Raw genomic sequence first — 26,496 nt, 5'->3', positions numbered from 1 at the left:
TCTTCCCCCCTAATGTGAATCCTGTCAAGTATCTGCTTTCTTCTGCCAAGGGGATGGAGAAGAATGCAGTTTTCAAATCAACCATTGTGAAATGTGATGCTGTTTTTGGGATGCTGCACAGTATGGATGCAGGGTTCGGGATCAAAGGGAATTCTTTTTGTATGACGTCATTTAGAGGGCGTAAATCTTGGATCATCCTCCAAGCCCCTCCCTTTGCTTTTTTGATCGGGTAGATACAGGTTACATGGGGAGTTTGAGGGCACTATTATCCCCTGTGCTAGCAATGCATCTATTGTCTCTTTTATCCCTTCCTCAGCTTCGCGGGACAATTGGTATTGTTTCACTCGGGGCACAATTGCCCCTTGTTTGAGTTTTATTACCACTGGTGTCACTCCATGCAACAAACCTACATCATGGGGGCCTGTTGTCCACAAATTGTTTGGCACCAGTCGCATGTCATCATCAAAAAAGGACGGTGGCGTTCCCACCACTGCCATCAACTGGACGGGTACTTGTCTTGTCTGAATCAAAATGTCACAGGGCATTGCTATTTCCATTATTATCTCGCCATCACTCTCCGCATCAGAAAAGAGATCCTCATCAGATAAGTCTCGTAGGGCAATATCAGCATTGATGCACAGTACAGTGCGCCATTCACACCCGTCTATGTCCATCCCAATTACTGCAATCCTTTTTGCTGATACCTGTACAGCATGCAGGTCTAAGGATACCACTGACCCTGGTGCTATGTCTGGGTGTACTATTGGGCGGAAGACAAATTCTGTGGGTATTCTCCACTCTAACTTTTTTAGCTCGGGAACTACTTGGGCCAGTGTTTTTAAACCTTCGATGAACATTCTTTCGTCCACTGGCATGCCGCGTATTTCCGGTGGCGTTGTCCGAGCCTGCACCACCAGCATTACGCGTAATGGGCATATTCCTGGGGTTGAGCACACTATCCCTCTTTCTGTAAATGATATTGTCATTTTAAGCTTGCTAAGGTCCCTTCCAAGCAGGTTTATTGGCGATTGTTCATAATACAGTAAGGGTGTCTTTACTGTTTTACCCCCCACTGTCACATCCAAATCTTCTGTGTAAGGAACTTCAATTACAGCCCCAGAGAACCCCTGCATCTCTAACTTCCGGTTAGATAACGGTAACCGGCCCTCACGGATACATGATTTCTCGGCTCCCGAATCCACCATGAATATGAACTGCTTGTCTCCTATCTGCACCCCTACCATTGGTTCCTCCGCTGCATCGTAGGTGGTAGATAGAACAGGACACGCAAGTGTTCTCTGTGGGCTGTCCTATGCTGGTTGTCTCGTTGTCCCCCCCTGGCTGAAGACGCTTCCTGAAACTACTGACACACCACTATAGGGGGCTGGGCCTGGTGCTCCATTGGCATTCGTTGCGAAAGGGTTGCCTGGGGTGTAGTGCATAGTATCGTTGTTTTGTGGGTGATTCTGTGTTCTGTAGTGATGCGCTTGCCTTTGCTCTGGGTACCCCTGTTCTTGTTCCCTCTATTGTCGTCCCATTGGAAGACCATATGGGCTTCCTGGGTGAGGGTTGCCATATTGTTCTATCTCTGGAAATCCGTTGTTTGATCTATTCCTGCACTCTCTGGAAAAGTGCCCCCACCTACGCAGTTCCAACAGCTTCCCTGCGCACCTCTGGGACCTTGCCATCCATTTCCTCCGTTTCCCCCGTACCCTTGTCCACCCCCTCTGTGACCCCTGTAGCCACCTCGTCCCCCTCGAGGGGCCCAATCTTGCCACTGCAGACCTCCACTCTGCTCCTGCTCGTTCCACTGTCGTTGCCCTGCTCCTGCCCAATTCGTTCCCATCCTCCCCTGTATTGCTACCAGCCCCTCCTCCTCCTCTTCTCCCTCCCTGCTGTGTGGGAGCACGGCTACTGCTGCAGCGACCTTCACCAGTTTTGTTTGTACTAACTTTCCCTCGTCTGCCAATCTTTTTTGCGCTATCTCCTTTTCCCTCTCTTTTATTCGTTTACAGTGATGAACTATTATGCTCTGTATTTCGGCCACCCTTTTGCTTCAATACCTGCAATTTTGTCAGGTGCCTTTTGTACCTCTTTAGGGAGCCCTCTCTTTGTTATAAAGTAAAATAATGATGTTGATTGATACCAGGCCGTGCCCGTTTCCGCTCTCCACATCTCCTGGACCCGAAAAATGTAATCCATAGCATCTTCCCCATCATTCATCGTACATTGCATCACTGACTGCACATCTGGGGTGTCTAGGAATGTCTCTCTTAATGCATCCCACACCCTTGCCCGTACTGTGTTAAAAGAAGCACCATCATGGCGATTGCAGTCTAACGTTACTCCCGGGAAGCCAGCCTTTACCCATACTCTGTCAGCTTGATCCCCGACTGCTGATACTAGACTTTTCACATCACCTATTGCTAGAGGTACCCCGGCTGTGTGTTTCTCAAATGCATATATCCACTTGCTTGCCCCACCTGATAGCGGTGGTAGTAGCTTTAACAGATTGGCCTTATCCATCTGAGCCCAGGGTATGTAATTAGGCCTCCCTCCTCCCCTGTGTATTAGCGGGAGTTGTAACTTCCCCTTTGTTGTCTTATCTGTACTCACCTTCATTCCGTTCTTTCCTAGTGGCGCCATTTTCCCCAACCTATTCCTTAGTCGTCCTGTCCACTCTTCTTCCATGGTTCTTCCTGGACACGCGCCATCCACCCCCTCGCTTCCTCCTCCCATTGCCATGCTTAATCTTTCACTTTCCTCTAAGTCCTCTTCTATATCACACAATAGCTCCTCTCTACCTCCTGTGGTCCTTATCTCATCGTCAGTACGCTCCTCCCTCTCCTCCAGTTCAATTATTCGGGCCGGTTCTTCTTGTATCCTAAACAATATCTCCCCCTTCTTCCACCCTTCTTCAATGGTTTTATTCTCACTCTGCGCTCTTGATGTGGGCTCTGACCTAGCAGCATTAATCGCAGTCTGTTCACATATACTTTTTATCCTCGAGAGCTCGTCTTTTGCTACAGAGAACCTGGACTCTAGGTCTTCTGTTAGTTTCTCTATGTTCACTATTGGTGTACTCTCATACGGTGGGGGTGCTGTTGGTTTTCGAGTCTTAGTGACTGTTGTTGGGGGTACATATGTTGGGTCAATGTATCCTTCTGCGGGCACTGGCTTATTTAGTATTGGGTACAACCTAGTTACCTCTACTGGTGACTCCCCTTCTGGCAACACCTTGTCGTCTTTTGGTATCAGCAAAGGATTGTCAGTGGTAGATGGCAGATCAGTACCTAACTCCCTTTTCTTGGGTGGGCGTACTTCTTCAAACAATCTCCATATGTCTAATATTTCTCTCCTATTATGTAACTGCTTCCCCTTGTGTTTTAAATAAATGCATGTAGCTACCAAATCTAGGACACTCTTGTCAAACGATCCCCCCTCTGGCCATATTTGGGGTAACTCTTCCCCCTTTAGCTCTGTAATCCACTGATCGTGATATTTCTTAATGCGTTCAGCATACCCAGGTAGATTCTTACAAATATGGGCTAATGGTGTTTCTGCCCCCATAGTTCGTGGTTGCTAGATACGGATGTATATCTATATATATATATCTTTATATAGATGTATCACCAGATATATCTAAGTATTTGTGTATCACTAGGTTTGGGGACCTACATGTGTTTCCGCCACCTGAACAATATAAGAATGGCTGCGCACAGCCTCTGTTCTGTATACTTTTAGGGGGCACATACAAAAGCAAAACCACCCTTCGCACACCACCAATATCTTCAGCAAATTTATAAAAAAAAGAAGTCACTTTACTGCATTGCGCTCTTCCTTGTAAAATTTCTTCTGGTCGCACTTACCATGACCACACCATAATTATGCACTTATGACCACTTTTACACATTCATCATAACAAATATGTTCTGGCACATGTGATGTGTACACACCCACAGGCAACACTCTATTCACAGCTCAATTTGTAATCCCTGTCCTCCCTTGCTAGCTGTCCCTTTCTTTCTTAATCTGATATCAATTTGTCTTGTAGTTTTGATATAAACTCGTCTATCTACTTAGATTATCTTTCTCTTTTTTTTTTTTTTTTCGTACTAACCCTGTTTTTTCCCCGTAAACCCAGAGAGAAGAATAGAAAGAATAGCAGTCACTAATGTATTCACCGTGTCTCCCTTTTACCAGACACATTTATCTTATTTTCACTTCTTCATATATTCCCAGTACTAGTCAAGATAGCACTATGCGGCGCCGCCTTCTACCCCTTCGCGGAGCTAGGTTCCCGTCTCTTTATCTCTTTTCACCTCTTGATCCTAATGGCCATATGCAAAGAAAAAGTAAAGAAAGTCTAGTGTGGTTCTTAGTATTTCCCAAAGTGTCCCCTTTCAAACAACCTCGTTCCCTGTCCGGTTTTCCTCCCCTGCTCCCTTTATGGTCGCTCGCACTTAATACTCACGTGCCCGTCTTGAACCGAGAGTCTCCGAACTGGGTCCGTCCAGGCAGTGTTGCCGTACGCTCAATGGTCAGCCCCGGCGAGCGGTACTCAAAGGGGATTTTTCAACCGGGATCCCGTACCCTCTCTCTGTTGAGTGCGCACTTCTGAGCGTACCGCTCACCATTGGCGGACAGCCTTCCGGAGCCAGCGCACCGGGCGTATCCCTTTTCGACCGGAGATTTTCGTGCCAAAGGGGACGGTAGGGATATATATGTTAAGGAAAAAATAATCATCACACTGTCGGGGTCACCACTGAAGGCGAGCGTCCCCAGATAGCACAATCCTCCCCACAATGAGAGACAATAATGGACTCTCCCAAAATGGGAATAAGGCTAAGACAAAGTGCGGGTGAGCTTAATGGGAGTTTATATAAGTCAGAATAGGGCATGCAAAGGACTCTGCAAACTCCGAGAGCGCTCTGTCTGACAATAGCAAAAACAGGCGTATATATTTACAAAATGCGTCATAAGAACCTACACACTATAGGGGGCACACGTTCATGGGGATTGGGTGGCGACGACTAACTATAGGTGCAGCTGTGATGTGGTTTGCCGTGGTTGGTGGACATCACTGGTTACCCACGTGGGCCGGGCCGGGCAGGTCAGCTGGGCTCATCCGGGCGGTGTTGTTGTGCCAGCCGTGACCAGTGTCAGTGATGAACATCTTTCTTGGATTTCTGCCCTAAGGCCACGCACACCGCATTCATTCAATATTGCAATATTATCTTCCCTGGTAAATCTTCCAATAGGTTATCCTACAGGTTAATGCAACACAGGAGGAATGCACCTAGAGTGGGGTCTTTTGGTGATACATCAATACATGGTTACCATCGTCCTGTTGACCGGGTATCATAGGTCGTGAGGTTGGGTCTCAGGGCAAGGGGCCAGCTGTCCAAGTTATCATGTCCCGTTAGAAGTCATTATGAATGTGTTCCGGCAGTGTTGCTATAATATTGGGTGTCCTAATTTTACAGGGGCCATTAACCTGGGGGGAGCTGGTGGGTCATGGAGCCTAAGAAAGGGCGCCTTCGGGCCTGCGTTTATGGCCAGGGTTTACTGCTGGGTTGTAAATAATTCAGGTGGCAGGCCGCGGCCCTGGGAGCTGTGGGGGAACGTGAATGTTTGTAGCGGCTCCAGCCGAATTGGGGGATGTGAAGCAGATCAGCACAGGCCTCTGCTTTCCGTCTGGCAGGCTTCAATGGGGAGGAAGGGGGAATGGCCTGGGATATGCCCACAATGGTATTTTCCTTGTGCGTTGCAGATTAAGTGGAAGAGGCATAAACATTCATATAATGTACAATACTCATTGAGTCTTTTGAAAGCTTATGTTTTCTACATTGTTAGTGCCTTTTACATGGCCATTTGAAATGCGTTACCTATATGTTAAATATTTACCAACCACAACATTTTGTTGCATTTCTATACATGCGCGGTAAGCGAGGTAGTAGTAAGGTTGGTGGAGCAAGCAGGAACAACTGGCCAATGAGACTGATGGCAGTGACACATGGTGAGCTTGAACATACATATTGTGCATTTTCGTGCACCATTTACATGAGCTCCCAATGGGGTTGAATTTGTCTTCCTTTGCACTCTAGCAGCATTAGTTCATTTATGGCATGGGACCTTGGGGTGCATTCTTCTCGGCGAAACATATAACATGAAAACCCCGGGACACTTTTACCATTTGCGCATAGCTACGGGGATGTGGGTACTTCAACCAGAATGCCATATAAACACACATTCTGCCATCTTCATGGAGGTTACATGTTCTAGTCAAAAAGGTCATGGAGAGAAGAGTTTCATCACAGGTAGTTTGCTCATTAGTATTTGGGTGCTCTGCTTTTGTCAGGGGACCATTTTACATTTCTTTTCCACCCCGGCCCTGCTGGCCGGGTCATACTGACAACAGTGATACACTGCAGAAGGTGAATGTTACAGTGTTTGCATCTAGCGCTAGCTCATGTCCGTCTGTTCGTGGGAACGGGCTCTCAGCGGATCTGCCAGGGAGCTGCGGCCGCAGGGACAAGTGAGACTCTCCAAGGGTGGGGGCCGCGCTGTGGTGCACAGGGCTCATGCCATTTTGATTCCACAAAATGGTTTCCAGGGCCTAGCTTAATACAGCATGTTTGGTCAATGTCTTCAGCCAGTGGTCCACCCGCCACCTGGGCCCTGGTGGCAAGGGGAACCCCCGACGAGCCATGGACTTCACGAGGGGGGGAGGCTGTAGGGGAGGGGGGTCTCTTGGACCAATCCTCCCATAGACTGCTCATGTATGTATCCATTGGGCCTTTTTTTTTATTGCCAGGGGTCTTCGCTGCTTTGCCTGATTTTTCTGGCTCCCCCATTGTGACGGCGCAGTATAGGATGGTACAGTTCCTTCAATGGTTGTGTCACACCCAATGGTTAGGCTGCCGCACTCCTGCGCAATGTCCCACCAGCTCCTATAGGTTTTCCTTATATAGGATTGGAAAGGGTTCTAAGGTTGGAAGTATTATGTTTGCGCAATCATTCGGATATAGCCATTCAGCACATGGTTGCCTCGAGTGGACTGTGCCCTTCCACGTATTGTATTGCAACAATGCACAGCCTATATTGTCCAAAAGTGTTGTGCCCTTTCCACCAGTATTCACAGCTTCCAATGTTTGGCTGACAGCTTCTGTGGGCCCTTTGCCTGCTTGCAGACCCGTTGACCCGATAGAATCAGGAGATTATGCCCCAAACATCTTGTATGGCCAGGATTCAGCAACCCAGGAGCGCAGTATTACGTTTATGCAATCATTCCGATTCAACCATGCAGCACGTGGTTGCCTCGAGTGGACTGTGTCCTTCCACGGATTGTGTAGCAGTAATGTACAGCCTATATTGGCCAGAAGTTTTAAGCCCTTTTCAACAGTATTCTCAGTTTCTGACTTTTGGCTGACAGTTTCTGTGGGCCCTTCGCCTGCTTGCAGACCTGTTGTCCAAATACAGTCAGAAAATTATGCCCTCAAACATCTCGTATGGCCAGGATTCAGCAGACCAGGCGTGCTTTTCCCAAAGCATCCATATCACTCTCCGTCGGATTGCTAACCGCTTTCCCCACCACTGTGATAGTCAGGGCATTGGCGTTTGGGAGCCGTGTGGGTCTTATGGAGCTTCCCGTGTGCACGTTGCCTTCCGCCTGCTGCTTGCTCCGTTGGCCGGGTTGGGTGGCAACTACACCACGGAGCGTGCCCACCACCCTGTGATATCGTAACGTTTCAGAACGTAGCACCGGTTCACTCCCGTCACGTTTCTGGCCCACTTACTCAGTTTTATGTGGCTTGTGTTGAGTCGGCGCCCCGATCCTCTCAGTGTTGCAGGTCTATAGAACTCCTCTGCATCTCAGGGCACTCCCACATCAGGGATCCACTGCCCTAGATGTGGTGCTCGGCAGAGTCAGCACAGGAGTATCCGATCACCAGGGTCAGGAGGTTGATGTGTGTCCCGTCCCGACAAGGAGTTCTGCAGGGCTACTTCTGCCTCAGCCACTTTCTCACCGTACAAGACCCAGCTGCCTGCATATAATTCAGAGCTCTGGGCGTGATCTGGAGACCTAGACCTAGACCCCGACTCCTCAGTGTTTTCTCTCGGTCCTCACAGTGGGGTCGGGCCTCAGCCGCAATTCGGCATATGTTTCCACGTCTACATCTCTGGGTCGCCTAACTGTAGCTTGCCAGGATATTTAACGGGTATATGGGCTGTCAGCTCTTCTGCTTATCAGCCCTGCGGGCATCCTCTTACAGGATATCTCAGCTCAGCATGTTTTAGTAGAGAGGGAGCTCTCGAATCAGGCAGCCATTTCTTCTGTACGCAACAGTGCCCCCTCTGTTAGGCTTTTTGAATCTGGCATTTTTCGATTTCACCATTTGAATCTGACCCGAGTGTCCATCTTGGTACGTTTGTGACCAGTTTATTTTTCAGGTAAGACAGGGAAGACTTGTGTATGCATCTGTGTGTCAGCATCACAGCCTTAAATTCAATTCTTTCCTTAATGGCTAACAAGTGTAGATTCCTTCTATCCTTGCTTATGTGTTCCTTTTTGGACTTCCTTTTAATAATCCTTACCACATTATTTTGGATGTTTTGGCATTTGGCAATTTAACCCTTATTTGCTCCGAACATAAGGGCGTTCCAGCAATCCAGCCTAGATAGGATGGTGGCTCTGGCTATTGGTGCACAATTTTCTTCACTTAGGTAATGGCGTATTGACTTGAGGAGACGAAGGTGATAAGCACAGTTCTTGTTTAATTGGAGAACATGGGCTTCAGCGCTCATGGATGAATCCATGTAAATCCCTAATGTTTTTACTATGTCTACCACTTTGATTTGGATGTTGTTTGTTTGGAAGGATTGATATGAGCTATTAAGTTTGGCTCTGGCATGGCTTGGACCGAAGACCATTAGCTCAGTTTTATTTGCATCAACACATAGCCAGTTGTTATTCATCCAGTTCTCAATGTATTTGTAGATTTCTTACATCCATGTGCTATCCTGTTTGTAGTCTCCACTCAATTCCACCACTAGCTGAGTGTCATCGGCATAGTTGGTGAAAAAGACATCCAATTTGTCGAGGACCAGACATAATAATCTTGTGTACAGATTAAAGAGTGGAGGAGACTGGCTGGCTCCTTGAGGCACGCCACAGTAAATTGTCTCCACAAAAGAGAAGTTGTTACCCCAGTTAACCCTGGATTTTCTGTCTGACAAGAAAGAGGCCAGCCATCTATTTGCTTCTGGGGGCAATTTGCGACCTTCACTAAAGCCAATTTGAGTTGATTATGGTCAACGAGATCAAAGGCCACGCTAAGGTCTAGCAGCATAAGGAGACCCGTGTTCCCCTTTTCCAAGATACTTAGCATGTGTGGCTGCAGGTCCAACAATGTGGTTTCCGTACTATGAGCTGTGCGAAATCCAGATTGCTGGCCGTGTAACACATTATTGGATTCAACGTACACTTGAAGATGGGCAGTTGCTATCCAGTCAAGTACTTTTTGCAAGAAATTGCAATTTGTTATCGGTCTCAGATTGCCCGGGTCTCTTTGATCAGAATCCGGTTTCTTGCTGGCTATTTGTGGGATACCATGTTCTTCACAGACAACACGCACACACCAATGGCCAGGGGTTGTTGTTTGCCTTGGTGAACATGTACCGTGCACAGTACACCAGCAGATTTTATGAGGGCTGTTGACAGCTTTTGTGTGTCAGTGTCCTTGGTCTCTGTATCTCATTCCTTTCTCATGTGTGCTTGTCTGTTTCATGTCAGTTGTCTCGGTGCCCTGCATTCCAGTATGACAGTTGCTCAGTCAAGTGCTGCCTTCTGCCAGATCCTGTCTTCTGTACAATTGGTGATATTTTTCAATCACATCTTCTTGGACTGTGCATCATCAACTCCCCTGCCAGTGTTTACTGCACTGTCCCAGTGCCAAATTAATCAGGGGATTCCATACCATGTCATTGGGAGTACTTCCAAGGTGATCCTGGGTTTCCAACTTCTTAGTGGTCTATTTTTGGGGGTCCTCTCAAGGTCATACTGACTGTGGCCAGATGCAAGGCTTCAAAATGTCCCACCACCATGATAATTGGTGTGTGTTACATGGTCCCTCATTGCATGGCACTCGGGGTTGGGGGTAGGCAGTTTAGGTGTTGTGGGCGGTTAAGGTGTCACTGTGTGGGGTGTTCAAGTTGCATGTGTGTGAGGTGGGCAGATCTGGCTGCATGGGTGCCGGGACACATGGTGATGGGTGGCTGGGGAGTTATTGTGTGCATGTGTTGCATGTTACTCAAGGGGGGCACATGTTTCTGTTTGTTTGGGTGCATGGATGTCGTGCATGCCCTTACCTTACAAAGTTTTGGATTTCTCTGCAGAGGCATTCTGCATGGGAAAACTGTAGCTGTGATTAAAGGTGAAGTTGCTGCTGTATATGTGTACAGAACACAGCATCAGGGTTTGGTGATTTCCAGGCCGACAGAGGGGGACATCCATGTATTGCACAGTCCAGCTGGTGCAGGCTCACAAGGGATAAGGTGAGATGTGCATATTTGTTGCAGTGCACATGCATATTTCTGGATCTATATGACTGCTTTGATGTGACTGTCTATTTTGAGAATAGTTGTCAGGGAATGGGTTGTCCGCTCAACCTGTTATTGGTGTGGAACACACATAGTGAGTCCAGTGCTGTCCTCACATGTCTTTGTTGTTTTCATCCATTTTGTAATATGCCTTACTACTTGTGGTCTCAAGTGTGTGGTTTGGTGTCTACGTGCACAACAGTTGTTGTCATTGTGATGGTGGTCAGGGACCTGTTGCTTGTGCTGTGTGCTTTTGAGTGTACTACATGGGCACTGATGTTCAAGCTGATATGACTGTGTTGGTGATTTGTGCACAGCCAAACCGATTAGGGACATGATTCAAAGAGAGTTTCCCTATGGGATTGTGCCATTATTTGACACTTCTGTGAATCAGACCCTTGGAGGGTATCAACCACTTTATCTCATTTACAAATTGGCTCATACTCAGTGGTAATATTAATATAGGGTACAAAGTCTGCCTATTCAAATTATGTATGTAACATGTAGAACCTTGCACCACTGTTTTCAAGCTCACAGCAACATGGATAGGTTTGAGCCTGTAGTGCAAGTAGTGCCAGAGGTGTACAAAACTATTTTGAGTGGCTGATTGTAATTAGTGAGCATGTTGCTTTTGATGGCCATGAATGACTAGGTGCTAAGATTTGAATGTTGCCAAGTTGATTTTTTTTCTGTTCCAACATGTTTTTACTTGTATATGTATTTTTCAAATGTGTAGATTTTTTCTGCCTCCAAAATCATTTTACTCCCAACTTTGCAAAGTGGTAGTGATATATTCCCACTTACAAGTCTTTTTTGGGGATCTGTTTGTGCATATTGTTTTTTGTCTAATGGACACACACAATTTTGCCCTCCCAGAGGCACATTCTCAGAGTGTTGTTGTGGGCAAGGAGGATAGGTCCCAATTCATCACTGAATGGCACTTGGGATGTGGCTTGTGTGTGTGTGCTCCAGAGGGGCTGGTTTTTATGTGAAGTATGATTGCACTGGCTTGGTACATTCAGCCACTCCACGTGCCCTGTGGCCAAGCATGGTCAACGGTGGTGCCTGGGGGTGCGGGCAGTGTCCCACATGCATTTCCACTGGTACATCCCACTGTGTGGCAACATTGTGCAGTACACATGCAGCCACTATGATTTTACATACCACTGGTGGCACATTTAACAACAACCCACCAGAGTGGTCATGGGAGTGGAAGCATTACTTCAGCACTTCGAAAGTGTGCTCCACTATGGCCCAAGTGGCTATATGTGCTGTATTGTATCTCACCTCAGCTGGTGTTGTGAGACTCCGTATTTTTGTCATTATGAATTTTGACAGAAGGTAGGCACTGTCACCCGGATATGTGTACATGGTTGTCATTGTCATTTATTGTCAGGGTCTATTGTTCAGTGTGTCACATGCAGGCCTGTGCATGACTTTCCATACTCCCCGATGAGCCATGCATTGCCATGTTTTCCCGATGCCAGGGCCTGGTGCAGTGGTGACTGGCGGAAGATGGAGCTATCATATATGCTGCCTGGGACATTGGCATACACTTCCATGATGAATCCATTGGCATCACACACTACCTGCGCATTAATGGAGTGCCAGTGCTTTTGATTCCAGTAGATGTGCACTGTTATTTCGGGGGTGGGGGCATTTCACAACATGTGTGCAGTCAATTGCACCTAGTACAAGGGGAAGTGTATAACATTCCTGGCTCACTGCCTGCCATTCCACCAGTGTTCGGGGCATATTTATGTGCCTGTGCACACATGCACCTGCTATTATGCATGACAATAACTGGTGTAGACAGTGGGACTGGGTGGCCTCTGATATCCCACCAACTAATGTAGTGGTTTGCTGGAAGGACCCAGTTGCAATGACCTGGAGTTCATCAGCACTTTTTCAAGGGGGGGTAAGGGCTTGGGAGCAGATGGTGGGTGATGCTAATCCATCTTCCCACTCCCTGACAAGGTCTAGGGTTATATGGGGGGACCTGTACCTGGCACATACTTGGTCATCCTTGATCTCAAACAGCGTGATTCATCTTGTGAAGGTCCGGGCCCTGGGCATCCTCCTCCGCTTCCGGTTTCAGTGCATAATAGCTCCTACTATTGTTGGGTTCATCGTGGCTGTAGATGTTGCTTTGGTGTGCATTAAGTGCTTTATACACATTGGTTCCTATGCATGTAGAATTTTAATGCCTGCTATCATGTGCCAGATTGATTATAGGGTTTGTGTGTGTTTTTTCGAGATGTGACGTTCCGCGTTGTAATCATGAATACGCTTGCATTTGCATTGGACTGGGCATACACTTGCATAGCCGTGGAACGTCCCTCAACACGCACACATTTTCCCATGTTCTTCCCCATTCTGCATGTCTTGCCCCCTATTTAGGTCACTGCATAGGTCCGGACCGCACTCTATGAGGAGTCTCACGCAAGATACTTGACCACTCGTAGAAACGTGGTGGGCCAGCATGAACTCCACGCAAGTCCCTGGGAAGTCACGTGCAGCCGATTCCATGAATCGACAAAAGGGGGTTCACACACGGTTTGTCACTGCCACGGATATTGCCTATTTTCCTCGCAATAAATTCCATGAATCAGGCCCAACACCTACTGTAATGTGGCTTGGAAGTGTTATTTTGTTATTTGTATACTGCTATGCCTGACCTTTATATTGGGGCCCACATGCAAAGTGTCATGTAGGAAGAAACCTGTTTTCCTTCTCTATCTCCACTTCTTGCTTCTGCAATGATGTCTCACATGAAAGTCCCCCCAGTCCGTAGGGTCCTTGGGCAAAACCTTAACAAATGGAGTTCAAGCCACAAATTGGCAACTCCTCTTGGCGGAGAGCTACTAATTAATGGGGGATTGTGAAGGCTTGTCAAGTGGTGAGGATGTGGAAGCCTTTTTTTTCAAAAAATTCAATAATATAATGATGCTGGTAATACCTTTCAGAAATGTTGGTATGCTAAACAAAGGTTCCATGCCAAAATCACACATGTGGCTGCTACATCAGCAATAATATGAGAACATTTTCAGTGACATGGTTTCTGTGAATGGCAGAGGTATGCTATAGAAATCCCACATAAGAGATCTGAACATCTTAGTGTAGTCATACATTTTGGCATCACGAAGCTATGTAGGTCCACTAATCCTCACCACTGTACTCTGGAAAGAACTTTACATAGTTTCTAATTCAAGACATGAACAAGTTGAAGACAAAGATTACTGATGTCGCCAGTAGTTTGCTGTAAAAAGGTTGGATGTTTACTTTAGTTTCATAAAATGTAGACACGTGATCTTGCAACTCTCAAAACAAAAAGAGAAATGACCTACACTGCTGGTACTAAGAAATAATACATATGAGAAAGCACCATGCAAAAATCTCAGAATACGATCAACGTTATACATTTATTCTTGAGGCATATAACTGACATGTTAATTTAATGAAAATACATTATAAGAAATATGCAAAAGAAGTAACATTATGAGATGGAATGACATGATATGAAGAACGTCATAGTAAACAGAATGCTAGTTTGCATGTTGTGTTAAGCAACGTTGTTTGACAGTAGCTCCTCCCAACGGATCGTCTAAATCTTATTTACAGTGTTCGAATTTCCTAACAATATGTAACAGACACTTTTGATTTAGCAGTCTCTCTATTAATATATGCAAGCCATTATATGTTGAAGGATATAATCAATTCATATTGCTATATTGCTCTAACTCCAGTCTATCTTGATAGATTACACTACATTAACGTGGTGTTTCATATCCTGGCATCATGAATAGGTATTATAATAACCGAGGTTATTATGAATGTCATTCATTTTATCTTCACAATGATGGTCATTTATTGACAAATTAACTTGGATCACTAACTGTATTCCATTTATTTTCTGCTATTAGTCCCGTGACAAAATAGTAATTTACTCAAACGAATTGGCAGAGTTTGCTTTCTACTTAACCTTCACCTTATGAGGGGCGTTCATTCTATGAATTTTTAAAGTCTTGCACAATTCATACGATATTTTTGCAATCACATTAGTGTTCACTGGTAATTCTGCTTTGGCGTTACATGTATGTGCCTGACAAAGATGACCTCTGCCAGTATTGCAGAATTTATGCTCGAGCACAAGTACACATTTGCACAAAATTAGCGCCAGGCAACGATTACCCTGGTGCAAAAACATATTCTTCCAGAGTATGTTTTCACCAGGGCAATGTCTGCACTAATGAAAATAGGGAAGTGTATTAGTCTTTCCAAAAGATCATTCACAAAACAGGCTTCTGAAATAGGGTAATTGTTATCCTAGTGCTAATATAGTGCAATATTGCACTTGCATCAGTGCAGCATTTCTTTAATACGGATCCAGGTCTGGGACTTGCCCAATAACTAAAAGGTGGTATGTTTAAGTTATATGCAAATTTCATGTACTGCTGTTTGACCCCTGCATGCAATGTTCAACTTTTGCAAGGCAGGGTCAAAAGTAAACAGTAAAACTAGGAGCAATTACCTTTGATGTTAACTTTTATTATCATCTTGTAAAAAAGTAAACAGTGTTTGTAAATAAGACTTTGCAGATGGTGTTCACTAATGGATTCCTGTGGAATTCACCTGCTCTTTAGCAGTTGCTAACTCAAGTGGGATTGCATTGAAATCCATTCTTTTTATGACTTCTCAGTGCTGGATTGTGCCCTCCAGTGGGATGAAGAGAAGATACAATTCTGCCTCATCACGAGTTTGGCAGTAACCCTTAAATGTGGCGGTAACGCTACATGTGATTGTCTCATCTTGCCACTTTTTTTCTGTGAACCTTGTCCTTTTAATAACAAAAATGGTTCTTTGATGCAAATCACTACTTGCGGCTTGCTCGCGAAGGTTCTCTTAATCTGCAGCATTTCTATTGTAACTGTGTGTGACTGGAAGGTGCTCCGAATCCTGCATAATACGAGATGAATCGAATGTTAGGCATCTGACAAGGGCACTTCTTGAGGTGTAAGTATCTTAGGTGCCTTAAGCATGCGGTATGAGAGAGCAGACATAGCAGCTCTCATTTGTGGCTTGTTTTGCTGTTGCACTCATGTCTGAGTATGACTTGTTTGACTGATCTGGGTGGCGGGGGTCTTCAATTTAATCGAATCCCAGGCCATGGTAAACATCATATATTTTTCCTCCCGCCCCCCTTTTCCATCTCCTCCTCCCCTCTTCCCTGTTATTTATCATTTTCACTCTCTTATAATATATGGGAAAGACTTCTGCCCATGTTGCGTCACTGAATTCGCTATCAACTTGCCAGGACTGTGTTGCTGGAGTGTCTTGTGTACTTAGACTGTCAGCCTTAAAGTGCATTACAGTGCCTTGTGAGGTAGGTTCTACAGTTGTGTACACATCAGTATTTGTCAGATCGGGCTCACTATCCCAGAAGCAGTACCCATCATACTGATTGGTCTTGTTATCTTTACTTAGTTCTATAGTGGAAAGAGAGAAAAGTGGAGTTTTGGCGGTTTGATTTTTATGCAACGTGGTAAGATTGTTGTTTACAGAACCATTATGTTTCCACATGATTGTAACTCCAGCCCATATGAGCATTGAACCTTCCCATATCAGCTTTGCCCTACTCCCCCCTCTTTCATATCCTTAATTATGAAAACCACTGTCCAATACCAGGCCGCAAAAAATAACATCACAGAAAACAATATTGCAGAAAATGTAAGTCTGCATTCAAAGCTGTACCACATATTCATTCTACAATCTACCCTTTCACTATCTATATTTGTGTCGTTGTTAGTGAGGGCCCTCCTTTCTGTATTTTTCCACCTGTAGGGGCGATAGAAAATTGTTAAGTACAATGCATACATACTTTTAATCAATGTCTTTTCTATTGACATCACATACATTTTTTATTTTTCTGTTATTTAACTCTTTATACTTTCATTTTGCACAATCCTATTCTATTTTATGAATTTTCTCCATAAATGAAGGAAACATGACCTCATTTATATACCATAAAAACTTTGGTAGTGACTGCTATTTTTTCTTTATACAGTGCAGTAACAGAGAGTAAGAGAGAGACAGTGAAAGTGAGAGAGAAAGAGAAAGAGAGAGAGAGAGAGAGAGAGAGAGAGAGAGAGAGAGAGAGAGAGAGAGAGAGAGCGAGAGAGAGAGAGAGCTATATGCTGTTTCTTATATATATATATACAATTATTTATATCTGTTTTTCATATTATGCACTTGTACTGGTAATTTGTTTTTTGGGTTGCCCTTTTTAATTTGTTGCATTTTGCAAATCTTTATTTTAGCCACTTGCAACTTCGTTGCTCTCTTTTTGCTCACCTTGAAGGGTTGTACTATCGCTCTTCTCACATCTGACCGATGCACCCAATATTTCAACCCCTTCACTTTAACCGCCGTTGGCGTACATTATATGAACTCGCAGGGTCCATGAAATCTCAGAGAGTTCCACCTCTGCACAAAACTTTGCACACACACATTTTCCCCTGGCATCAATTGTCCTGTTGGGCTGTCCTGCGCTGGCGTTATAGTATCTGTCTCTATGCTTTGTGTAAATGGTCCTGCAATCTGTTTTGCTATGCTACACACTGCGCATGTCAGTTGGGTAATGTATTCCTTAAATTCATCCCCTAGCACGGTTGCAGCTCTGTGAGCATCTGATGCTCTTCTTACTGGGGGCCTGGTTGAGACAATGCTATGCGGCGCCGCCTTCTACCCCCCTTGGGAGCTAGGATCCTGTATTCCTCTTTACCTCTTTTTTCCACAATAACCTAATGGCCATATAAAGGATAGATAAGAAAAAGCCTCAGTTACATTTACACAGTCCCTGAACCTCACCCTCAGTCTCTATTTTCCCACTATTTTGTCCCTCTTATTGTTATACCTCTTTCTCAATTCTTTTCTTTTTTCCCCTGAAAATCTCGCAACCAATACTCATGTGTTCAGTAGGGTGGTCCAGGGGCCACCGTTCACGGTCTATCCACAATCTGATCCGCACCCCAACCAATCCTGACCCGCCTTGGCGAGCAGTTAGTTGGGTATTTGCAAAGATGACGAGGACCCTTGGAACCTTTTGTTTTGCGCGCAAACTGGTCAACCAAGGAGGCGATGGTTTTGCTGGGGGCATCCCGGATCTCGCCGCTCAGCATGCGGCCTCAGCACACCTGTCCCAATCACGTCACGGGGGTCACCAAATATGAAGGCTCACTCCCCGTCTTACGCATGCAAATATAAATGAATATGAAACACCCCAATGGGGAATGAGACTAAGAGAACAGGTTGCAAGAGTTAAGTTTTCTTTATAAAGAATTGTCATCCAGAGAACTCTGCTGCCCCGAGAGCGCTCTGGCAAACAATACAAAGATATTGGCTTGTGAAGAGAAAAAGCGTCATCACACTATATGGGACCACACATGCTTGGGATTGGGTGAATAACATTGACACATATATGGCTATTGAAAGTGAGAAGTCCCCAAAAATGCAGTTATATCTCTTCATAAAATCAATCAGGACACATCCCTGGAGGGAATGAGACCAAGACCAAGTACTGGTTATAATAAAATACTTTATCTAAAATAGGGCAAGCAGAATCTACTCTGCTCATGCCGAGAGCGCTCTGCAGAAAACATGTTAAAAATTACTTTTATTCAGTATTTTCATCATCAAACAGAGGGAAGGCCTAAAGGGCACATGTACAATTGGGATTAGACACTATGGGTGAACACCTATAGGTGCTGTAGGGTTGAAGGGCTGTGGTTGGCTCAGGAACACGTGGTGTGGAAATGATGCTTCTTGGGTCAATCGTTCAGCAGGGCTCATTGAATTGGTATGCAGAATCGGCAACTGTCACGATGTTTCTTTATTAAATAACCATTTGACATTTGCCCTTGTGGCCACACATTCCCATTCATCTAATACCATAATCTGCTTTGTCCAGCTAGCTCAGAGACCTATGGGCTTAGGCGCTTAGGAAAACATTTTTCTAATACACGTTAATTTATCACTGGGCATAGGTCAAATACAGCTATTAAATACAGTGTTTGATCCATTGACAGGCCGGCTTAACTGTGTGTTCATACAATACAAAATATATTGACTAACGAGGTGAGACTTGTGAGGTCACTGTGTGGTCTGGAATGTCCATCTGACAAGCAACAGAGAGGGCTCTAAATCTAAGGCTGGACTTACACATTAAAGGCTAGGTCACAAGAGGCACATACCATCATGGGCCTAAGTTGTATTGTGAGGGTTAATGACCGGTTGTTTAAACATCATTAAATCTCAGCTTATCTGCTTTGACACTATGAAGGGTGGAGGAGAATCGAAACAACTTTGCGGTGTAGTTCTGCATTGCATGGAAAATCAGGGCCTTCATGAGTGGGTTTTCTATAAAGGCCTTTTACATGTGGCTTATTACACTTTGGTTACATTTGTCTAAGGACATATAATAGAAATTTGTGCATTCTTAGATTATTGTCCATACTTCATTAATCAGTTCATGATTCAGATTCTGCGCATGTGGCCTTAACACATAGTGTCATAACACGAACATACTGGTCGGAGTGATTGGTTACTCTATTGGTTTTACACAATATCATGCATGTATTTATATTGAACTTAAAAACGAGGTAGCTTTGTGCTGGCATGTACAGTATTATGTTTGGTTATGCATTTCGTTATTGCAATCCATTTCTATTAAACAACGTTACACTACATGGTAACACACATCACACTTTTATAACTATATTCTAACATTAGAGCTTTTGGTCACACATATATCACATAGTATACTAATATACTTATTCTTCTAATACAAGTCTTACATTATTTTACAAAAAATGAGCAGCTTGTCCTAATCGCATGCAGGAAGGTACTTGATTTTCTTCTATTGGGGCGTGATTATTTAAACATACTTGAGGGTTACTTCTAGCTGTTTGATCATGTATTAGAAATATGGGGATGGTATCCTTTATGGCCAGGGTCTGTGGGGTGTGGGTGCAGGTTTGTAGAGATGAACGACTGTTGGCCCCTGTACTGGGCAGTGTCAGTTTCAAAGAAGTAAGACGGAAGACAGAAGATACAGCGTAAAGTTTGTTGCATTCTCGCGGCTAGTCTCTCATGAGAACTGAACAACTGCGGAGATGGCACAGGGGAGGAGGTGGGGGGAGTAGCTTGCTCGTTGTGTGTGAATGGCTGGGAGAGCTGCAGGCCTGTGTGCTAAATTCACAGTTGGCCTGCCAATGCGAAATAATAAAATGGAGTCAGTAATCCATAAAATGGAGCCTCGTTCATCTCTGGGTATATGCTGTTTTAAGGGGGGTTACAGTTTGGGGACATTCCCGCATGAGTGCCCCGGGGCCGGGGCCCTGAACCCAAAGCAGCCACAACTAGGCTTACCCAAGAAGTGTAAGAATGACAGGGGGTTCCAAGACCCTCTCCACCCACACATTCCCCCCTTTCATTACTTAAGTAACAAATATTGTAACTGTCCCAACCTCTTACATTCTTCCTCTTCAGCCACTGCCTCATCCCATGCAGGTGTCCCTTTTATTGGCATCCATGCTCTACATACCACCCTGAGGCTCTCCCCCCTCCTAGCATATTCATCTGGGGTGCAAGTCATGTAAATACACCCTCCCTCATCCTCCAGGTCTACCCATACCTCCTTGTACCATTGTAATTCCTTGGGTTCCTTTATGGTTGTGTGATATAAATTATCTACCCTGTGTCCCGTGTTGTATATGGCAGTCATTCTATATCTGGGCTCTGAATCATCTCCTGTTTGTACTTCAGCCTCGTGCTTTATTTTTGCCACTCCATTTGCACTGCCCATTATTAGCATCATCAGCGCACCATTAGGCACTGTATTGGCGCAGCATCTGAGTCCTAATTGACACACACAAAAAATAAGGAGCAAAAAGACGAAGAGTGGTACGAGGAGTTTTACTGCCATTCCAACCCACAAAGGCACCCAAGAGAAGATATTGTTGAAAAAGGTGCTGGGCTGCCCTCCTTCTTTATCTTTCATACGTTCTCTGAGGTCGTGCACCCCTGCGATGACATGGGAAAGGGAGCTGGTGCCCGCATCTACAGAGGGTGTAAAAGTGCAGCATGTGCTCCCAGTTTTTCGGCAAACACCTCCATCCATTGCTGTTAACAGGTCTAGCACATACCTGTTCTGCATGGTCATTAGTCACAACGCTCTGAGTTCCACTTTGATGACATTGAACCCTTCTTCAGTGTCGTTGGCCAGCTGGATGAGTTCCCACCTTGTTATTTGAAGCCATTTTGCATTCACTCTCGCCTAGATGCTGGGAACGAAGGATGTGAAAAATGTCTCGACAGAGCTGAATAACCTGCATCGATCCGGGATCTGTGCCAGAAAATCTGAGGATTGGGCTGAGATATAGTTTGATGATTGTTTCTTCCTCCTCATTGTGCTCTGCAGTCCTTCTTCATCCACCCACTGTACACATGGGTACCTCTTCAGGTGGCATTGGGGAAAGTTTGTTTGGCACCGCCACTTGCGTGCTTCCACCTTGGATGTGGCTTTCTGGCTCCATGATTGCGGGAAGTGCAGGTATGCCAGATTGCCGCAAACCCAGTATGTGTCCATCATTGCCGCCGTACCTTTCTTCATGTCAGGTATTATGAGAGTTTTGCTGCAGTTCTTGTTTTCTCCCATGTTCTTTTTACCTTCCCCGTGGAAGCAGAGTTCGTAAGAAATGTCTTTTTGCAGTTGGAAAGGTTTTTCTATGGCAGTAACCCAAGGGAGCTTCATTATGTGTTCAGTCCATATGGGAGGGCATGTTCTCTGTACCCATGAACGTTTTTCTTCTGACAGTCCTCGCAGTGCATATTATTTCCTCGTTTTGCCACTTATTGTCTGAGTGCAGCATTCCCTTCATCACCAAAAAAGGCTCCTTCACACAAATTACTCCTTGCGGCTGGGAATAACATGTCCGTTCATTTTGTAATAGCACAAATGAAACCGTGTGTGCTTGAAACGTATTTTTGTTTCTACACAGCACAAGATGTAAGAGACATTGTGCCTCTGCAAATGGAATTTCTTGTTGCAGCAATACCTTAGAGGTGCCCGAGGCATGGGGTATGAGTGAGCAGACGTAACAACTTTCATTTGTTGTCTGCTTTGCCGTGTTGCTCATGTAAGCATACCACTTGTTTGTTTGGTGTGGGTGCTGAGGATCATCAACCGTATCTAGGCCAAATTTGTAATGTTCTTCCCATTTCTCCTGTTGTGTTTCCCTCTTTTTCCTCCTGTGTCCACCTCCCCTTATACATCAGGGCCTCCTGGTCATTCCCTTTTCCCTCCCACTTAGTGTATAGGCTGGCGTAGCTGTTAAACATATCTCTATTATCGCCTTTTTCTCCTCTGGTAGTTATGCTACTTATTGATGTGGATTCTGTAACTGGCATCGTGGTTGGATAGGAGTGATTTTGTACCCATGAGAGTTCTGAAGGTGTCCTGTCATTCATTGCGTAAACACTAAAATCAGATTCATTGAAATGTTGGGGCTTCTGTGTGGCCTGCATCATTGTGCCATTTGTGTTGTTATTGTATTCATTCCCGTGACTCGCGTGGGCCCGGATTAACTTAACACTGTCCCAAATTAAGTGCGTTCCTTGTTTAATTGATTTCATGCCCTCACCCCCCTGGCTCATATCAATTAAAATGAAGGCTGTTGCCGAGTACAAGAACAGGCCAAATAATGTTGAAAAGAATATCACTGCACACACAAACAACACGCACTCATATGAATAACTAGGGTAAACAGGTCTTCTTTGTCTATTCCTATCTACACTATTATCTGTTGCCGCTGGGGCCTCTTCCATGCCCATTGTTGCTCCTAATAAATGAGATGTAAGCAATAATTAAGCATACTTGTTAAACTTTTTATTAATTACATTGTATATTTATGAAACATTTCAACTTATCAAGTCCTCCGCATTTGCTTCTTGTCTCTTGATATGAGTGAATAATTTAGCTTCTTTCCTTTCCACCTCCCCACATCTTGAGTCTGGGGAAGAGGAACTGAGGGAGACAGTTTATTATCAGCTTAAAACCAACAAAGGAAAAGGAATGAGTCATTAGAAAAGAAAATGTGACAGAGAGAAGAAGATAAAGAGCATGGAGGTCATTTATCTTCATCCTGATATGACGGTTTTAAAGTTCGACAGAATAGTTACATTTTTTCATACCACACACATTATTACTACTCATTGTGGTTATGCATCCTTTTAAATGCTCGTATTTATTCTTTGTTTACCCTTGTTTTGTGTCTACAATTTATTTCTGTATTCCTGCCGTTTTAGTTTCTATGTTAGCGCACTCTGCTCATTTCTGTTATCTTCATATTCTGTGCCGTCTGTACTCCATTGAGCCCTGCAAACATCTGTTAAGTGCACCCAATACCTTAGGCCCTGCACCTTGACTGCTGTAGCCATGCAGTATATTACCTTGTATGGACCATGGAACCTTAGTCCCTTCCACCTTTGCACAAAACTCCTCACATATACTATGTCACCTGTCATCAACTGGCAGTCTGGGCTATCTGTGGCTGGAGTAATTGTGTCAGTGGCAGTTTCCTGTATGAATGGTGGTGCAATTTGCTTTGCTATGGCTCACGCTGCTCTTGTGAGATTTCTGAGATATTCATGGAACTCTTCTCCTAAAACTGTGGCACTCTGATGTGCATCTGACTGTCTACGCAAGGGTGAGTGGGCTGTGTGCATCCTCCTACCTGTCACAATCTCATGGGGTGACAACGGGTGGTTCATGCTGGGCTGGTTCCTCATCTCAAAAAGTGCTAAGGGTAGACAATATACCCAGTTCTTTTTGAGTGTATGGCACAATTTTGACAATCTGCTCTTGAGCAATTCATTCATTTTTTCAACACCCCATTCGATTGCTGATGATAAATATTACAGAGCTTGTGAGTTATACCTAGCATTGCTGTTATATACTTAAACATGTCATTAACAAAGTGTGTCCCATAGTCGGAACGTATGACATCACAAAAGCCCCAGAAGGGAAATACCTCCCTGACCAGGGACTTGGCGGCACACCATGCATCTAGATGAGCACAGGGGCCTACTTCCACCCACCGAGAAAAGGGACACACTACAACAATCAAATATCGGGACCCATTACACCGCTCTCCCATGTCTGCATAGTCTGTATGCAGCTCTCTGAATGGCCATTCAGGTTTTGTAAATGTTCCTCTGAGTGTCTGTAGTGTCATGCAGAGTTGTATGTTTGGCACGTGATGCATTCTACTATTAGCTTTGTGACTTGCTCCTGTAGTCCTGGAAGGAACCAATCTTCTTGTATATCTGTGATTATGTGTTGCTTTGCATTGCGGGCAGGGAAGTGCAACTGCTGGAATGCTACCTTCAATCGTTTTGCAGGCATCACTACCTTACCGGTGTTATTCTGTCCCCATAAAAGGTCAGTGGATGACTGGCTGCACCCTCTTTTCACCCATGTTTCCTTCTCCTCACTGGGTGCGTCTTTCTGAAGTTCAATAATTTGGGAGATTGGCAGTGAGTTGAACCCTTCTGGCTGCTCTTCCTCTACTGCCTTCTGTAGTATGTACTCACCTGTTGAGCTTTTTGGTAAATAGGAGGCTTCCTTGGTGGCTTCCTTGGCTGCCGCGTTCCCCAATGAGATGACGTCATCACCTCATGCGTGGGCCTGTGGGCCTGACATTTCACGAATGCTACAAGTGTAGGTTATTTCAGTGCGTCACTTAATTCCCCTAGTAGTGTCGCATGCTGGACTGGGGACCCGTCTGCCCTTCGGAATCCTCTCCTTCCCCACCTTGCTAACCCTCCATGTACTGTTGTAGCCACGTAGACAGAGTCTGTATAGATGGTGACTGTGCACCCTTTTGCTGTGTGCAATGCTTCTATAAGCGCCACTAGTTCTGCTGCTTGAGCTGAGAAGTGTTGTGGTAACCTTTTTTGTAAATCACTTCAAATTCCCCATCTTCTACTCGAACTACTGCTGCTCCTACATGCTTTTCTCCTGTTTCACAATCTATGGAGGCAGACCCATCGATGAAATACATTTTTCCTTCTGTTGGTACATTTTTGTGTGCTGTAGGTGCGTTGTCATTGTCACCTCTGTATGTGGCACCGTCATGTTGCTACATGTCTTCTACTGTGCATGCTTCGGTGAGAAATGTGGCAGGGTTTACACTTTTGCACCAAACAATGTGAATGTTTGCGATTTACTCATACGCTGTTGCACTTTGGGTAGTTTGTGTGCTTTTTGATCTTTCCAGAAAGGCAAAAAGAGAGTTTTCTACATACAACGTGATGGAAAATCCCAACATGATTGTAGGGCTTTTTTCGATCGCGAATGCGGCAGCTGCGAGAGCCTGTTCGCAAGCGAAGTGTCCTTGCATTACTGCATCCAGTGTTCCACTGTAGAATGCTAGGGGCTTGTGGCCTAAGGATGTTTTCAGTGTCAGTATAGCTGTCATGAGTGTGCCGTTGCAATGTGAGAACAAATAAAACTCATAGTTGGGGGTTGCTAGAACTGGTGCCGTAGATATCAATTCTTTGAGTGTGTCAAAAGCTGTGTGCATTTCTTGTGTCCACTGTACTTTAGTGTTCTCGCGTTGCGCTTCCTTGAGTGCCTGTAATAGGGGTTTCGTGTATGCTGCGTAATCTAGCATCCATGCTCGGCAATAATTACACATGCCAAGGAACTTCTGCATCTCTTTCATGGTTTTTGGCTCTTTTACAGCTTTTATCGCTGCTGCTCTATCGGGTATTATCCTCTTACCGCTTTGGATATCAATTGACCTAAGTACAGCACTTCTGTCATGCAATACTGCAGTTTTTGTCTGTCCACCTTGTAGCCTTTTTGTGCTAAATGTTTTTAACATGGTAATGGAATCTTCTCTACACTCCTTTTCGTCTTTAACGCAGACCAACAAATTGTCTACGTACTGAATTATTGGACTCATCATGTGTATGTTTCCAAGATCCTCATGCAGTATCCTGTTAAAGATACTGGGACTCTTGCGATACCCTATGGGCAATCTGCAGTGTTCATACCTGTTCCCCACTAGCATGAATGCGGTTAGGTACCAATAACCTGGGTCGAGGGGGATTGAAAAGAAGGTATTTTCCAGATCCACCACTGTGAAGTGGGTGGCTTGTGTTGGGATACTACACAATATTGAGGCAGGATTTGGGACAAGAGGAAACTCCTTCTGTACTACGTCATTGAGGGGACGTAGGTCCTGGATCATCCTCCATGCCCCCCCTTTCATTTTCTTGATCGGGTAAATGCAAGTGTTGCATGGTGAATTGGATGGCACTATTATTCCCTTTATCATCAATGCATTTATTGTTTCTTGTATTCCCTCTTCTGCTTCCCTCGATAAGGGGTATTGTTTTAGCTGGGGTAGAATGGCTCGAGGCTTGAGTTTTATTTTTACAGGTGTTACTTCATGTAGCAGCCCTACATCGTGTGGGCCTATAGTCCACAACTGCCACGGTACTTGGGACATATCTTCCTCAAAGTATGCTAGGGGTGCTTTGACAGTTGCTCTGAGGGGTAGTGGCACCTCTCTTTTTTGAATCATCACATGACAGGGGATTACAATCTCCATCACTATTTCCCCATCATTTTGTTCGTCACTAAAAAGTTCTTCATCTGTCAAATCCCGCAGGGCCATATTGGCATCGATGCACAGTACTGTCCTCCACTAGCATCCCTGCATGTCCATTGCAATTACCACTATTCTTTATGCTGACACCTGCACTGCATGTATGTCTAGGGATACTATTGATCCTGGCACTATTTCTGGGTCTGCGATTGGGCGGAAA

The sequence above is a fragment of the Ambystoma mexicanum genome, chromosome 2p, assembly GCF_040938575.1.
Source record: "Ambystoma mexicanum isolate Mex_15411 chromosome 2p, UKY_AmexF1_1, whole genome shotgun sequence".
NCBI lineage: Eukaryota > Metazoa > Chordata > Amphibia > Caudata > Ambystomatidae > Ambystoma > Ambystoma mexicanum.
This window is presented reverse-complemented; position numbering follows the sequence as displayed.